This window comes from Littorina saxatilis, linkage group LG11 (genome assembly GCF_037325665.1).
Source record: "Littorina saxatilis isolate snail1 linkage group LG11, US_GU_Lsax_2.0, whole genome shotgun sequence".
In the NCBI taxonomy this organism is placed as follows: Eukaryota; Metazoa; Mollusca; class Gastropoda; order Littorinimorpha; family Littorinidae; genus Littorina; species Littorina saxatilis.
This window is the reverse complement of record NC_090255.1, coordinates 44,065,098-44,082,128: the sequence shown is the minus strand read 5'-3', so window position 1 is coordinate 44,082,128 and position 17,031 is coordinate 44,065,098. Positions and strand designations below refer to the sequence as shown.

The 17,031-nt window shown below is 41.5% G+C and overlaps 2 long non-coding RNA genes across 2 annotated transcripts in view; one reads left to right on the top strand and one right to left on the bottom strand.

Moving 5' to 3' along the window:
- Nucleotides 1–17,031, top strand: part of LOC138980558 (uncharacterized) — a 401,185-nt gene that overhangs the window by 117,580 nt on the left and 266,574 nt on the right. The window lies entirely within an intron of this gene.
- Nucleotides 3,809–7,839, bottom strand: LOC138980556 (uncharacterized). Its single transcript, XR_011460385.1, has 3 exons — nt 7,052–7,839; nt 6,156–6,246; nt 3,809–5,149 (listed from the first exon to the last, which is right to left on the bottom strand). It is a non-coding gene; the product is annotated as an uncharacterized lncRNA (long non-coding RNA).

The following is a 17,031-nucleotide window of genomic DNA, read 5'->3' as shown; positions in this document are numbered from 1 at the left end:
GATGGGATAGAGCCACTTGTTAAGTGTTTCTTGTTCACAAAAGCACTAATCAAAAAATTGCTCCAGGGGCTTGCAACGTAGTACAATATATGACCTTACTGGGAGAATGCAAGTTTCCAGCACAAAGGACTAAACATTTCTTACATACTGCTTGACTAAAATCTTTACAAACATTGACTATATTCTATACAAGAACCACTTAACAAGGGTAATAAGTGAAGAATTTTATGGGTGAGAAAAGGAAAGTAAAAGGACTTTGGGGAGGCAGAAATAAAGAAACAAGAAAAAGATCCTAATTAGGTTCACGGCATCGAGAGTGATGCGACCTTCTCTCAGAAGTTAGTGGAGAAGGCTCCCCCATCCACCACCCGGGGGACGCGCCTCTACGCCAATTAGGGGGCGCGAGGCACGATTCCTTCATTCACGAAACGCTTTGGACTGGCGTAAGCTATCGTAGTCTTCATACAGAAATGACGTAATGCAGCATCCCACTAAGATGACATAATGCAGCATCCCACTAAGATGACATAATGCAGCATCCCACTAAGATGACATAATGCAGCATCCCACTAAGATGACGTAATGCAGCATCCCACTAAGATGACGTAATGCAGCATCCCACTAAGATGACGTAATGCAGCATCCCACTAAGATGACGTAATGCAGCATCCCACTAAGATGACGTAATGCAGCATCCCACTAAGATGACATAATGCAGCATCCCACTAAGATGACGTAATGCAGCATCCCACTAAGATGACATAATGCAGCATCCCACTAAGATGACGTAATGCAGCATCCCGCTAAGATGACGTAATGCAGCATCCCGCTAAGATGACGTAATGCAGCATCCCACTAAGATGACGTAATGCAGCATCCCGCTAAGATGACGTAATGCAGCATCCCACTAAGATGACGTAATGCAGCATCCCGCTAAGATGACGTAATGCAGCATCTCACTAAGATGACGTAATGCAGCATCCCACTAAGATGACGTAATGCAGCATCCCACTAAGATGACGCAATGCAGCATCCCACTAAGATGACATAATGCAGCATCCCACTAAGATGACGTAATGCAGCATCCCGCTAAGATGACGTAATGCAGCATCCCGCTAAGATGACGTAATGCAGCATCCCACTAAGATGACGAGGGTTGGAATGTTCGAGGAAGATACCAGCTGGGTGGGAACCAACCGCTGGGACCGATTGGTTGAAATCACAACCAAATCTAATGTTCAACCTTCTTCTTCTTCTTCTTCTGCGTTCGTGGGCTGAAACTCCCTCGCACACTCGTGTTTTTTGCACGAGTGGAATTTTACGTGTATGACCGTTTTTTACCCCGCCATTAAGGCAGCCATACGCCGCTTTCGGAGGAAGCATGCTGGATATTTTCGTGTTTCTATAACCCACCGAACTCTGACATGGATTACAGGATCTTTTACGTGCGCACTTGGTCTTGTGCTTGCGTGTACACACGAAGGGGGATAAGCCACTAGCAGGTCTGCACATAAGTTGACCTGGGAGATCGGAAAAATCTCCACACTTAACCCACCAGGCGGCCGCGACCGGGATTCGAACCCTTGACCTTCCGATTAAGAGGCCGACGTCTTACCACCCCGCCACAGCGCCCGTCTAATGTTCAACCAATCCCGGCCGCGGCTGGCTACCACCCAGTTGGTAGTGTTTTCGTATTTTGCGGATGGATTCGAAACTAAAGTGTAGACAAGAATAGCCCACTGTTGCAGTTTCAGTGTTTAGAAGCAAAAACCTATTGCATTTGCATAATGTTTTTCTCCGGAATGAGTGTCTGGAACAGGAATGAGTGTCTGGAACAGGAATGCGTGTCTGGAACAGGAATGAGTGTCTGGAACAGGAATGAGTGTCTGGAACAGGAATGAGTGTCTGGAACAGGAATGAGTGTCTGGAACAGGAATGAGTGTCTGGAACAGGAACGCGTGTGGATATAAATAGGGTTGATCACTGTTGTTCGAGGAAAATGAATATCCGTATCAACAGTTCAATATCTCCAACCAATGCGCTTGAGGCTTTGTGACGTCATAGCAGCCAGTTCTTCAGTATGATGGATGCTATTCGGTTTTTTGTTGGAAGTACATATAAACAAGTCGCGTAAGGCGAAAATACAATATTTAGTCAAGCAGCTGTCGAACTCACAGAATGAAACTGAACGCACTGCAATTTTTCAGCAAGACCGTATACTCGTAGCATCGTCAGTCCACCGCTCGTGGCAAAGGCAGTGAAATTGACAAGAAGAGCGGGGTAGTAGTTGCGCTGAGAAGGATAGCACGCTTTTCTGTACCTCTCTTCGTTTTAACTTTCTGAGCGTGTTTTTAATCCGAACATATCATATCTATATGTTTTTTGGAATCAGGAACCGACAAGGAATAAGATGAAAGTGTTTTTAAATTGATTTCGAAAATTTAATTTTGATCATAATTTTTATATTTTTGATTTTCAGAGCTTGTTTTTAATCCAAATATAACATATTTGTATGTTTTTGGAATCAGGAAATGATGAAGAATCAGATGAACGTAAATTTGGATCGTTTTATAAAAAATGTTTTTTTTACAATTTTCAGATTTTTAATGACCAAAGTCATTAATTATTTTTAAGCCACCAAGCTGAAATGCAATGCCGAAGTCCGGCCTTCGTCGAAGATGGCTTGGCCAAAATTTCAATCAATTTTCTCTACCCTGGATTATAGCTTGCCCGTCGTAAATCAGCAGTAGATCTGCGGGTACTGTGTTCATTTGGAAATCTACCATCAGCTTATCTGTCTTTTGCACTGCAGACACAAAGCAATAGGTACCTGCCATGTGGCTACTTTTTCCACTGCTGTCCTCAGTCTTATACTTTTCATCAAGACTTGTCACCATGCCGAGTGAATCTAAATTCGGAAGTCGTCATGTGGCTGAGGCATGTCTGACATGGCGTCGATCTTGTTGTAGCTTATCCTTTCTGAAACAAAAGGCAAAATGCGATTAGTTGTGATGACTACAACCTACACAAATATAAACAGTGTTTTGATACTGAATAGTCGGGTTATACAAGCCACTTTACCCATGCAGCATGGGAACCCTACAATATGTGAAACATGTCAACTGACTGCAGCAGCCTGGTTCTTAAAATAATTCTGACGATCAACACAGTCAACACACTATTCACAGACACAGTCCATTTTGAGGAGCAACTGAGGTACTCTCTCATGGTCTTGTTTGAGTGATAACGATCAACTCAGGAGGAAGAAATCAACAGAGGAAAAAAACCACCCATTAAGCTTTAACATTAAACGCAGAAAAATGCAGAATCACATGTACCATTATGTAGAACAAAATTCCACAGCAACAAAGAAACTACAATGGGAAGAAGGATAACTTCCTCATTGGGCATGCTTGGAAATGAGAATGGCTTAATACGAGTTATTCCCCTTTTCTACATGCTGACCAGGCTGTCTCCTGCTTTGTCATGACTAGTACAGTCGATCTTTCTCATGCTGTGACTTGCTTTATTTTCACATTTTCGGTATTTAAAACAGTAAACACACACACACACACACACACACACACATACACTGAAGAAGTTTCCATTCTGATTCGGTTATTTTATTTGGTGCTATATGTTTGCTTCACATTGTTTCTTCTTTTACATTGCTTTAGGTTTCCCAATTCGCTAAACACATCCATAATGCATGCATGGCTCATTCGAAAGAGGGCAACTGAACAACTGATGCCCAATAGCAATAAATACTGAACAACTGAACAACTGAACAATAAATAGCAATAAATGATGACAGTGCCAAGTTTTTAAGTACAAAGTGAAATCATGTGACTGGACAAAGGCACAATTACAAAATACAAATAAAAAAATCGAGGCCCATTTTAAATTAAGTTCTCAGCTCATGGGGAAGCATAAGGTGACCCTAGAAACCGAAATTAGGAGACCTCCCGCCCCCAGGGCAGACTACAAAAAAAAAAAAAAGGGGGGGGGGGGGCGCGGCTAATTTGTGAAAAAGTATAGAACTTGAAGGAATCAAAAACTGTATACATGTATTTAGTTAATACCCCAAAAATTGTATAGTATATACAATGTCAGACCCTAAATAAAGTTTGTTAGTCATTGCTTAGGCAAAACAAAGCAAAATAGTCTGTTTACGGTATCCCGACCAACCCTATTTTTCCCCCGCCAACCCTTGACTTTTTTTTGAAATTAAGAAAAGCCGACCTACCGACCCTCTTTTTGTGTGCCTATGTTACTGTAAACAGACTAAAAGGTACATCACAAACAACACACCAGGGATGCTACAGCCCCCTTAAAAATAGCCATGAGTCATAGGTATGATGTTTGAATCTTTTTGCTAAATAAAACCATAGGCAATTGATCGGAAATATCAGGAAAAATCTTAACAAGCTTATTATTTATTTGCTTGGACCAATCCTCTTGCCGAAGAGTTTTACAGTAAAAATTGATTTTACGTCAAAAATATCACAGGAATATCGAATGTTGAGGTAAGGCTGGGATAGCCAAGTTCAAGAATAACGGAAGGTGACTGTTGAATCTTTTTGAAAATGTATAAAAATATAGATGGTAGGCAATTCAAAATTAAAAAAGGACTCTCGGAGCATGGACTTCATGAGTCAAAAATTAAAGAAGGCTCTATGAGCCGAAGTACATGTTTTGTCTATTGTCTTTTTTTATTTTGAATTCCCTACCATCTATATTTTGATACAATTTTGGACCCTCTTTGTACGGAGAGAGTTGGCAATTGTTAATCACATTCTCTCATCTCATTGACTCTCCTTCGGCTCCTTGGTAACATGCGTTCCCGTCTCTGCCAGGATTGGACACAGCAGCAGATAACCGGTAAATATTTAACAGGCATAAATGGCAAATTAGCTCGCCTCGCCTGATAATATATGAGACAACTGTTCTATTACAAAGTCTTTCTTGGGAGGCTTGGCTAATTTACTCGCTCGTTTTACACGGGGTTCCATCGTTTTCTTTTCTAATCGGAAAACCTTGCTCCTCAGTTTGTTGACCTTCTGCCGAAGTTCCGCTTCACGAGGGGATGGGGAGGATGACGACTTTGATGCTTTACATCCTATGTCCTCCAGGATCGCCTGAATGTCATCTAAAAAAGAAAACACACACACAAAACACACATTAAATAACATAACCATAACAAGTTATAACCTGGAAGAAATTAAAACACGTGTAATTAAATCACAAAATGAAAATAAACAATAGCGTAGGAAGGCAGGCCAGAAAAGAAGTGTATTAGCAACTATGGATACGATGTGGAACAATGATGGAATTGACCTTGTTTGGTACTGAATGGGTGAGGCCATTAGAACTGTGCCCACGGAATACGCGCTATATAAGCTTCATATTGATTGATTGATTGATTGATTAGGACAACAGTACCAGGTAAACTCCTCACACACCATGCCTCTTTCTTTCTTTCTTTATTTGGTGTTTAATGTCGTTTTCAACCACGAAGCTTTTGTCGCGACGGGGAAAGGGGGGGAGATGGGAATAGAGCCACTTAATTGTTTCTCGTTACACCATGCCTCTGACAGGATATGTTTCCCATCTTTACGTGTGGGAACTACAGGTACAATTTCATCCATCCATGCATCCGCCCTATACAGCTTCTTCTTCTTCTTCTTCTTCTTCTGCTTTCGGGGGCTGAAACTCCCACGTGCACTCATTTTTTTTGCACAAGTGGAATTTTACGTGTATGACCGTTTTTACCCCGCCATTTAGGCAGCCATACGCCGCTTTCGGAGGAAGCATGCGGGGTATTTTCGTGTTTCTAAAACCCACCGAACTCTGACATGGATTACAGGATCTTTTTCGTGCGTACTTGGTCTTGTGCTTGCATGTACACATGAAGGGGGATAAGTCACTAGCAGGTCTGCACATAAGTTGACCTGGGAGATCGGAAACATCTCACACTTAACCCATCAGGCGGCCGCGACCGGGATTAGAACCCTCGACCTTCCGAGTTAATAGACCGACGTCTTACCACCCCGCCACAGCGCCCGTCACCCTATACAGCAATTATCAACTATGTAATGGATGGGTTTAAACATTTTTTGATGTCAGGGTGTTCTTCATGGTTAAAAATCTCTTACCTGGTTGAACAATTTGTGCATCAGGCGACAGGTCGGTGCTGGCTTCATTTGTAGCTACCCTTTGCGATGGTGGCTTCCTCCCACTAGCAACCTGCAAATACACAGCTCTTTAACTGACAAACTCAACTTTAAACCACAGCTTAAAACCAACACTCAGTCACAATGAAACAATTCTCCCAATTTCATGGCATTGGTCTTAGGCCACACAAAAAAGTGTATGTTTCTGGTAAGGCAAAACAAAAAATAATCTGTTTACGGTATCCGGACCAACCCTATTTTTTTCCCACCGGCCCTAGACTTATTTTGGGCATTAAAAAATAAAATTAAAATATTCAGATGGCTAAAATACAAAAATAAAAAGCCGACCTACCGACGCTATTTTTTGGGGGCCTATGTTACCTTAAACAGACTTTTTTTGTGGCCTAACATGACTAAAGGTGGAGATTTTTTTTTTAACTTTTTTTTTTTAAACCATCTTTTTAACTTATTTTGTTGAAAAACAGGAAAACAATTGATTTTCGAATACCCCTTTTATTTTTGAAAATGCAAAAAAAAAAGTCTAGGGTCGTCAGGAACACATAGGTAGGGTCAGGTGACCAGAAACATACAACTTTTTTGTTGTTGACGCCGACCCTATACTTTTTTTTGCCATTTGGGGCTGTTTTTTGGCAAAATAAGTTCATCATATCATCATATAAATCAAGAGGTCGATCCAAAATAAGTAACTTTTTTTTGTTGGCCTTATTTTTTGCGCTAAATGCAAACAGGCATTATTTGATGGGAACAATGCTGTTTTTTTCAATTCTTACATCAGCCTCAAACTTGTCATTACTCAACCTGCATTTAATAGTGTGCTTCTTTGGTTTGCAAAAACCTAAAACCAATAAATAAATAACCTTCGGTGGTGGATTGGGCACTGCAAACAATGTCGGGACAGCATTCCACACAAGTGATCACCTCTCTGCAGGATTGTTTTACTGGTTGGCCTCAAAGTGATCAGTACAAAGCTTGAGACCTTGAACATCAGCTGGCTGCAGCTTTTCAAAGTCCTCTCGCCTTGTGAATTGCATCCATATTCTGCACCTAGTTTGACAATAAAAACAACAATGTTATTGTTAAACTAAGCAAAAAGGAAAGACAAAAAAAAGCTAAATCAGATCTTCAGTCTAAATCTAACGCTCTGCCTGAACGCAAAACGGATGAGTGATGTACCTTTGTACTGTAGTTTTCCCGCAAGCAAGGTTTGATAAAGGTTTCGGCAAATATGCCCACGGGTAGTTTGTCATCAAGTGTAAACTGTTGTTTTGTACTGACTGCTGACTCACACTCACAGTCGTAAGTACTCGCTGACGCTGTAGTCTACTGAGTGAGTTGACTCGAGCCATTGCATTCTCATTGACTCATTCTGAAGAAGGTAAACCTGATGAAATAATCACTGCACAACCCACCTTTTTTCTTCTTTAGGGAACTTGTGGAAAGTTTTCCCGAAGCAGCTCTGTTTGTAACGGGCGTTCTTGCAACAAAAAGCCGAGCAAAATTTACCACCACCTCGCACGCGATCGGTACCTACGCGATCCGCCATTTTGTTTTCGCCGCCAGCATGTGACTAGGGACGATAACCCACAAACACTTTTTCGCATTTTCTTCGCAAGTTCCACGTCTTCCTTTTGTACAGTGTTTGCTTTCTTTGGACGACTGTCGTTGTCTCAAAACTCGCATTCTACCTGCTGTCCAAAAGAAGCTATCTTACGTTGTGCTGCCTTGAAAAAAAATACCAACAAAGACAAGGAATTAGCTGTTGCAAGGTAAGTTTACCAAACGTTACAGACATTAGCGAATCATGAAAGTGCGTAAACAGCGAACAGTACAATCAAAGAGAGGAGTCTGGAATGAAACGCGATGCAGATCTAGGTAGATCTAGCAGTCAAAAACTGTCTTTTAAATTTAAGGAAGTTGTTGCAAGGTACCAAATTTTACAGACAGAACCATGACAGAGCATGTTTTGAAACTGAGGCAAAATCGTAATAATTTTGACTTTGAGAACAGATTCATTCCGTTTCCTTATATCTGTATGTTCAAATAAATGGTGGACAGTTTTATACGGGCAGAGCAAACTTGAGACTCTACTGCAAGTCTTGAAATTCACATAAACCGAACCAAGAACAAAGAAATCCAAACATTACAGGCATTTTAGATCAACTCATTTCACTAGAGCCAGAGGTGACTGCCTAGCACTGTGTTTGATATCCGTGTCTGCTGAAATAAAAAGAAATAAAACAAAACGGATTATCAGTAAGCTTAGGTGACACGTTGTAAGAGTGGGAAACACTAGATCTGTCTCTGTATTTACCGGGGACACGACTGCCAGATCGACACTGCGCTTTCGACAGCTCTTCCTCGCGCAGACACTGGAAACACGCTGTGCAGAACAAACTGTAGGAAATCTCCTTTGGTATCTTCTTAAATCTATTTTTCTGGAGCTAAGAAACCGAACAATGTGAAATCGCCTTCCCCGAATCGGCGAATGCAGAGGTGAGAACTGAAAAGTTTAATGTTAATCCTTCACGCGATCTGACCTGATCTTGACCCCTGACCTGGTCTACATACCATACACGACACAAACCAGTCACCTGCTTTTACCCCCTCAAAACCCCCCACCACCCGTTTTCTTTGGATACACACTTTAACTACACACACGCCGACAAAATGTTGATCATTACTTCAATAGTTTGAAGATGGTGCTTGAAAAATAACCAGGTAAAATAAGTATTTCGGTGTTTAGTCAAATGTTAAAGTTTCTACCACATACATACATACATACATACATACATTAATACATACATACATACATACGCACAGACAGACAAAAATGACGATCGCATAGGCTACACTTATGTGAGCCAAAAATTGAACACTATTTAAAGTACCAATTAACGAAGAATCCTCCGAATTTTATGACTGGAGTCTACACACGAGAGCAGGAAGTAGATTTATAAAGTATCATTCGCCCAATTGAAGTCTCCCAACTCAAATTGCAGACAGCAAGTATTTAATCTCGAGAAAAAAAGTAAAAAATCTTTCAATTACTATTTTATTCTTGTGCAAAAAAGTCTGATACCCTTACTTAAAGTTTTCAACAGTATCTTATAAATAATGCTTACTGCTTCTTTTTCTTTTCATTCATCGGTCAGTGTCGGGCTGGATCACTTCCAATGAGTTACTTCCCTTGTTTTTGTCCGTGGCGCTGGTTACTAGGGTGCCGCGTCATAGAGGGCGTTACCAGTGTTAGCAACCAGGCGGCGCCTTTGGACTACTTTTTGTCTCCTGCGCCGGAGAGGAGCAGCGTGTTGAAACTCAGTCGCTCACTCCCAGGTCAACTTATGTGCAGACCTGCTAGTGACTTAACCCCCTTCGTGTGTACACGCAAGCACAAGACCAAGTGCGCACGGAAAAGATCCTGTAATCTATGTTAGTGGGGCTCGTATGTTGCAGACGCACTCATAAATCATTCACATCTTGCAACAAACATCATACTTTGTGGTATTGTTCCTTATAATTATTTAAGGGATTTCAGATACAGAGCCACTTCAGAAATCGGTTTTTTTTGTCTTTGATAGGGAATAAAAGGCTGCATTTACAGCAGACGAAATTCGTACCAAAAGCGCTCAGCAGTAAATATTCCCAACTCAGCAAATGTAAAATTCAATGGTTTACCATGCACCAGAAGTTGTCTGCTGATAACACATGCATGACATAAATACTCTTATGGGTATTTTTGTGTTCTGGTATTTAATTTGATCGTTTTTAGAATTTTATATATCCGCAGCATGAAAATTCAAGATGGCGGCCTCCGCAACATTGCGTGTTTTGATTTGAGCGAAAACAACGTTTCTGAAGGTAAGTTTTCAAGAATACGCATCCATTCACCAATGTCACATCATTTTACTGTTTAATTCTCCCCTGGGGTGTGTTATTCATCGGGTGAAGTGCTGAAATGCAGAGTAATCTTGCAATAGCTCATCAGCTGGATTGTGATGCTGATAGATCTAGATCTATCTGTTGATTACAAGTAAGGAAATCATGATCGCCACGCTGGTGATTTTAAACAGATTAAACGAACTTTGAATAAAAGGCGAAGAGAAAGAGATTGTTCATGGTATGATAAATGATTAGTCCTGCCTACGTTAAGGACTTCCATAAGGTGGGGAGGGGTAGAGTCAAAAACTGAGTGAGGGTAGGCCAGATAGTAGGATGACCAGCTGGAGATAAAAACACTCCACTCCCCATGTCTTTACAGTGTTGTGATCAAACTTTCAAAGACGGTAGGTAACAGACAAAAGCATACAGTGTATGCTAATCAAATGAGATAAGTGGTTTTGAAAAATGAAGAGGTACCGCTCTTTGAGTTTTACAATTTTGGTTTGTTGCTTGTTTCTCATCCTTTTGCTTATTTTAAGTTGACCGTGCATTGGTGTGAATTTTATTTTTACAGGATATATACAAGAGTTACACCACATGCCGGTTCCTGGGAACAAGCGTTCTGCATTTATTCCGGTGCCACAGAAGGGAGCCGATTTCACTAGTGCTACTGTATCAAGGTTTGTTACCTAATACATCTTAACAGTAAGATTTTTTTATTTGTATTAATTGGAACATGTTTGCACATCATTTGTAAGCGACCTCTGTGAATTTGATGGGTTTAACGTACGAACCCTCACTATGGTCAACATTCTGTTAGCGACTGTTTGAAGCGAATAAATGTAGCGGTCAGAAAGATTCCAGAATCAGTTGGGTCACTGGAAACTGTGTTTGTTTGTTTTTTAACCTGAAACAGTAAGAATTATACGAATTCATGAAATACAATTTTCTTTCATTTTGGTCTGTTGTGTGAAGACTTGCTAACCCGGCTTTGACCGACTCAATGAGATAGTAAACATTATTCAAATACATTCAAATAAAAATGTCACTTTTCATCTTTTGTGTGAAGGGTACCACAGGCTGATTTCCTGCACCATGGATGTAGAGGAGGCCAGACAGTCTGCTTCTCATTCCAGCTGTGTTGCGTTTTTTTCTGCTCGTGAAGTGTATCGCCACATTGCCAAAGCCATTGGCCAAGAGAAGTCACCCTGTCTGCCCATTTTGCATAGCCTTACAGGCTGTGACACTATGTCGTTCTTCAATGGTATTGGGGAATCAGAAGGCTTGGGAAGTATGGCAACCATTTGAAGACGTCACTCAAACTTTCTTCAGGTTGTCTGCTCCTCTTTGTAAGCTGAGTACCACTGACAGGGCAGCACAAGAGCTTTTTGGTGTACATTTGTAGGACAAAACCAGCAACGTACTGGGTGTAAACAGTGCTAGACGGTACCTCTTCAGTAAAAAGAGCTGCCAAATTGACCATAATCCCCTTACAAGTGAGGTGCTGCTGCAGGACATGAGATTGAGAAGAGCCATCTACCTATTAGACTTCCAAACTCTGTGGGCTGGCAGTTCAAGGCTGGAAAGTGGGAGTCATTCTGGACGAGCTTTCAAGAGGTATCCAGCGTGTGCCGAGAACTCATGAGGTGTGCCTGCAAGAAGAGCTGTACAACAAAACGCTGCAAATGCTGCTAAGAAGGACTGCAGAGCACAGCTCTCTGCAAATGTGCTTGCATGCCTGTGAAAACTGTCAGCATCTAAACTGTGCAAAAATATTATTGCACCCATTTTCATACCCCAACTCAAACTTTTATTCCTGTGTCATTTTATTCAAACTGTCTATGCCATTATAGGCTCGCATCTTCGCTATCTGGCACATTTTTTTTTAACATCATCATTTACGCCGTCAAAATAAGGATACCCTTGACGTGACAAAGAGATGTGACAAAAACTTCGGGTACCTTTTAAAAAGCCGACGACAATTCCTGAGGCACAACTGGGTCACTGTTGTACACGAAGAGAAAGTCAACTTGATTATCCATCCAGAACAGGTTGTTTTATTTCGCCATCTTGCATATTTCTAGTGTTGTGCCATTGTACCTACTGATGTATGTGTCGATCTCACGGATGAGATGTTTATGTGTCAAATTTGAGGGATACCCAAGTCAACTAAAATCCATGTATTTTAGCAATGACCAAGTGGGTTGCGTTGAAACTTTCAGGAATGTGTGTCTACGCACGAGGCGTAGTTCAACCGTTTGAGTACATTTTCAAATCTTCACGAAATAATATTTTAAAAACTGCCACAGGTTTGTTGACTTACATCCCACATATTTTTGACTTCGCATGTATATATGACAGATGGTTGTTTCAAGTACTGCCAAAGTTTCTTTTGAGTATAGACACTTGCCGGAATGTGCTAGTTGTGTAAACACATGAGAACAAACAACGTTTTCGAAAATACAGCGATTATGAATTTTAGTCGACTTTTGAGTTGATACATTACATTTTTATCAGTTTTATTTTGGGGGTACCCTTATTTGGGCGGCGGTCAAATAACCCATGTAAAGGCCACCTTTTATCTTAAAAGTGTTCCAGTTAGCCAAGTTGAGTGCCCTCAATAGCATACATTGAATATAACAGCACAGGAATGAATGTTTTCGTTTTGGTATGAAAATTGGTGCAATATATTTATTTTTGCACAGTTTAGGTAATCCACAAATTCTTCAACCCTGCCACCCACACCGTCCAATCATTCTCTGCACCAACAATACATGTATTGTTTTGTTTAAAAATGTGTTTGTGTTAGTTTCTATTGCAAGAGAATGTCTTGTAGCATCAAAAATGCCTAAATACCCTTTTATTGGCGGCCATTTTGAAAATTGTAAAAAAACTACTGATTTCTTAATTTTTTCACGGTGGCTCTGTATCAGGTTTTGTTAAGCAAAACCAAATGTCCATTTACGCCAAATTTGCTGTTAATCACATGAAGTGAAATATGCCTAACATACCCAACCGTTTACACTGGCGGCCATTTTGAAAAATTGTTTAAAAACTACCCATTTTTTTATTTTTCGCGATGGCTCTGTATCAGGTTTTGTTAAGCACATAAAACTCTTCATATTTGCTTAATTTGGTGTTTGTTGCATGATTTGAATGATTTTGCAACATAGGAGCCCCACTATGTCGGAGTTCGGTGGGTTATGGAAACACGAAAATACCCAGCATGCCTACTCAACGAAAGCGGAGTGAGCTGACTATGCTCTCAGAGTATAGTGTGGGGAATCCAAATGAGCAAACCAGACAATTCTGGAACGCTGAAGAAGAAAAAGTCGCTCACTTTGATTAAATTAATGAGCATACTTGTGGTGCGTGTTCCAGCTAATCGTGTAGTGTGCACTAGACTAAGCTACAACCAATTCCCCAGATTCTGCAGATTGGCCAGAAACTCGCCCCAAACGGTCAAATCAAAAGTATTCCTCTAAGCCCTCTTTTGTTTGCAATTTCTGGACTCCGCACTTCTTGTACCTGCAGAAAAGTTCACTCTAAAAAAGAAGTATCCTTTTTCTCAGGGGTAGACTCTAGTGATAAATGAGAACACAAGTTTTTAAAGAGTAGGTCGGCATCAAGCAGAGGAGAAGATCGATACTACATTGGTCTCGCATGGCCCCCTGGATTCTCGAGACAAGAAAACAAGTCGCGTAAGGCGAAATTACAACATTTAGTCAAGCTGTCGAACTAACAGAATGAAACTGAACTCACTGCATATTTACAGCAAGAGCGTATACTCGTAGCATCGTCAGTCGACCGCTCGATGCAAAGGCAGTGAAATTGACAAGAAGAGCGGGGTAGTAGTTGCGCTGAGAAGGATAGCACGCTTTTCTTTATCTCTATTCTTTTTAACTTTCTGAGCGGGTTTTTAATCTAAACATTTCACATCTATTTGTTTTTGGAATCAGTAACCCACAAGGAATAAGATGAAATTGTTTTTAAATCGATTTCGGAAATTTTATTTTAATAATAATTTTTATATTTTTAATTTTTAGAGCTTGTTTTTAATCCGAATATAACATATGTATATGTTTTTTGAATCAGAACATGATAAAAAATAAAATAAAAGTAATTTTGGATCATATTATAAAAAAATAATTTTAATTACAATTTTCAGATTTTTAATGACCAAAGTCATTAATTAATTTTTAAGCCTCCATGCTAAAATGCAATACCGAAGTCCGGCCTTCGTCGAAGATTGCTTGGACAAAATTTCAATCAATTTGATTGAAAATTGAGGGTGTGACAGTGCCGCCTCAACTTTTACAAAAAGCCGGATATGACGTCAAAAATACATTTATCGAAAAAATGAAAAAAAATGTCTGGGGATATAATACCCAGGAACTCTCATGTAAAATTTCATAAAGATCGGTCCAGTAGTTTACTCTGAATCGCTCTACACACACACACGCACAGACAGACAGACAGACACACACACACACACACACACACAGACAGACAGACACACACACACACACACACACACACACACACACACACACACACACACACACACACATACACCACGACCCTCGTCTCGATTCCCCCAACAATTAAGAATGAAAGAAAATAACACAGAAAGAAAGAAAGAAAGTATGACAGAGAAAAAGAAAGAAAGAGAGACGATTGTTTGAAAGCCAAACTAAAAAAATGAAAAAAACGTTCGGGGATTTCATATCCAGGAACTCTCATGTCAAATTTCATAAAGATCGGTCCAGTAGTTTAGTCTGAATCGCTCTACACACACACACACACGCACACACACACACACGCACGCACATACACCACGACCCTCGTTTCGATTCCCCCTCGATGTTAAAATATTTAGTCAAAACTTGACTAAATATAACGAGCATTTTGTGTCCTAGCGTAATTAAAACAAGCGATACTTTGGCGGGACATATTGCATTGCCAATCACCAACCAACAAGCTAATCAATTCAAAGATTTTAAAAAGCGACTCAATAAAATTCAGAGACATTCAAAGACGACTTGTCTCAGACGTCAGTCAAGCGGATAATAACATCTACTTACTCTTTGTAAAGTAGCAAACCTCTACTTAGTCTTTGTGAAGTAGCGATTCAGCACTATCACGTTACGGTAAAAGAGCTAAGGATAATTGATTTCAGTGAGACACCGAGGGGACTGGCTTAAATGCACCGAGGGACTGGCTTAAAGGCACCGAGGGGACTGGCTTAAATGCACCGAGGGGTCTGGCTTAAATGCACCGAGGGGACTGGCTTAAAGGCACCGAGGGGACTGGCTTAAATGCACCGAGGGGACTGGCTTAAAGGCACCGAGGGGACTGGCTTAAAGGCACCGAGGGGACTGGCTTAAAGGCACCGAGGGGACTGGCTTAAAGGCACCGGCTTAAAGGCACCGAAGGGACTGGCTTAAAGGCACCGAGGGGACTGGCTTAAAGGCACCGATGAGACTGGCTTAAAGGCACCGAAGGGGCTGGCTTAAATGCACCGAGGGGACTGGCTTAAAGGCACCGAAGGGACTGGCTTAAAGGCACCGAAGGGACTGGCTTAAATGCACCGAGGGGACTGGCTTAAAGGCACCGAGGGGACTGGCTTAAGTGCACCGAGAGGACTGGCTTAAATGCACCGAGGGGACTGGCTTAAAGGCACTGAAGGGACTGGCTTAAAGGCACCGAGGGGACTGGCTTAAAGGCACCGAGGGGACTGGCTTAAGTGCACCGAGAGGACTGGCTCAAATGCACCGAGGGGACTGGCTTAAAGGCACTGAAGGGACTGGCTTAAAGGCACCGAGGGGACTGCCTTAAAGGCACCGAGGGGACTGTTTTAAATGCACCGAGGGGACTGGCTTAAAGGCACCGAGGGGACTGGCTTAAAGGCACCGAGGGGACTGACTTAAATGCACCGAGGAGACTGACTTAAATGCACCGAGGGGACTGGCTTAAAGGCACCGAGGGGACTGACTTAAATGCACCGAGGGGACTGGCTTAAAGGCACCGAGGGGACTGGCTTAAATGCACCGAGGGGACTGGCTTAAAGGCACCGAGGGGACTGGCTTAAAGGCACCGAGGGGACTGGCTTAAAGGCACCGAGGGGACTGGCTTAAAGGCACCGAGGGGACTGTTTTAAATGCACCGAGGGGACTGGCTTAAAGGCATCGAGGGGACTGGCTTAAAGGCACCGAGGGGACTGACTTAAATGCACCGAGGGGACTGGCTTGAAGAGACTTCGCGAAGTCGACTTCGGGCTTAATTAAGGACAGGATTTACGTCAACCTGCGAAGACTCCAGATAATTGTTGCGTTGTCTAGTCAAGTAGTGTCTGCGTCCTCTCGGTCTGTTGATGTTGAATTGTGTCATAGAGAAAGGGTGGTGTTGTTCTAGACTTGGCCAAAAAATTATTGCAACAAATTTCAAACCCAAATTAAAGCATTAATCCCCGTGTCATTTTATTAACACTTTATATGCCAGAGAAGGCCGTTCACTTAACCTTCGGGATCACCATTTGGATTAAATATTTCTTTTACAGGGATACCGTGACCGCCGCTCAAGTAAGGGTTCCCTCAAAATCGACCAGACAAAAACGGAAGAGCCGAATGAAAAATCGACAAACAATCACAATAGGCAAAACTTTGCAACTTTGACATACGAGAAGAAAGTCAAACCAATTATCTACCCTGAACAGATTGTTTTGTTTTGCTACCTTGCGTATTTCGCGTGCCATGCTATTCCCACTGATGCAGGTGTCGATCGCAAGGGTAGATAATTGGTTTGACTTTCTTCTCGTATGTCAAAGTTGCAAAGTTTTGCCTATTGTGATTTGTTGTCGATTTTTCATTCGGCTCTTCCGTTTTTGTCTGGTCGATTTTGAGGGTACCCTTACTTGAGCGGCGGTCAAGTGATCACTGTAAAAGAAATATTTAATCCA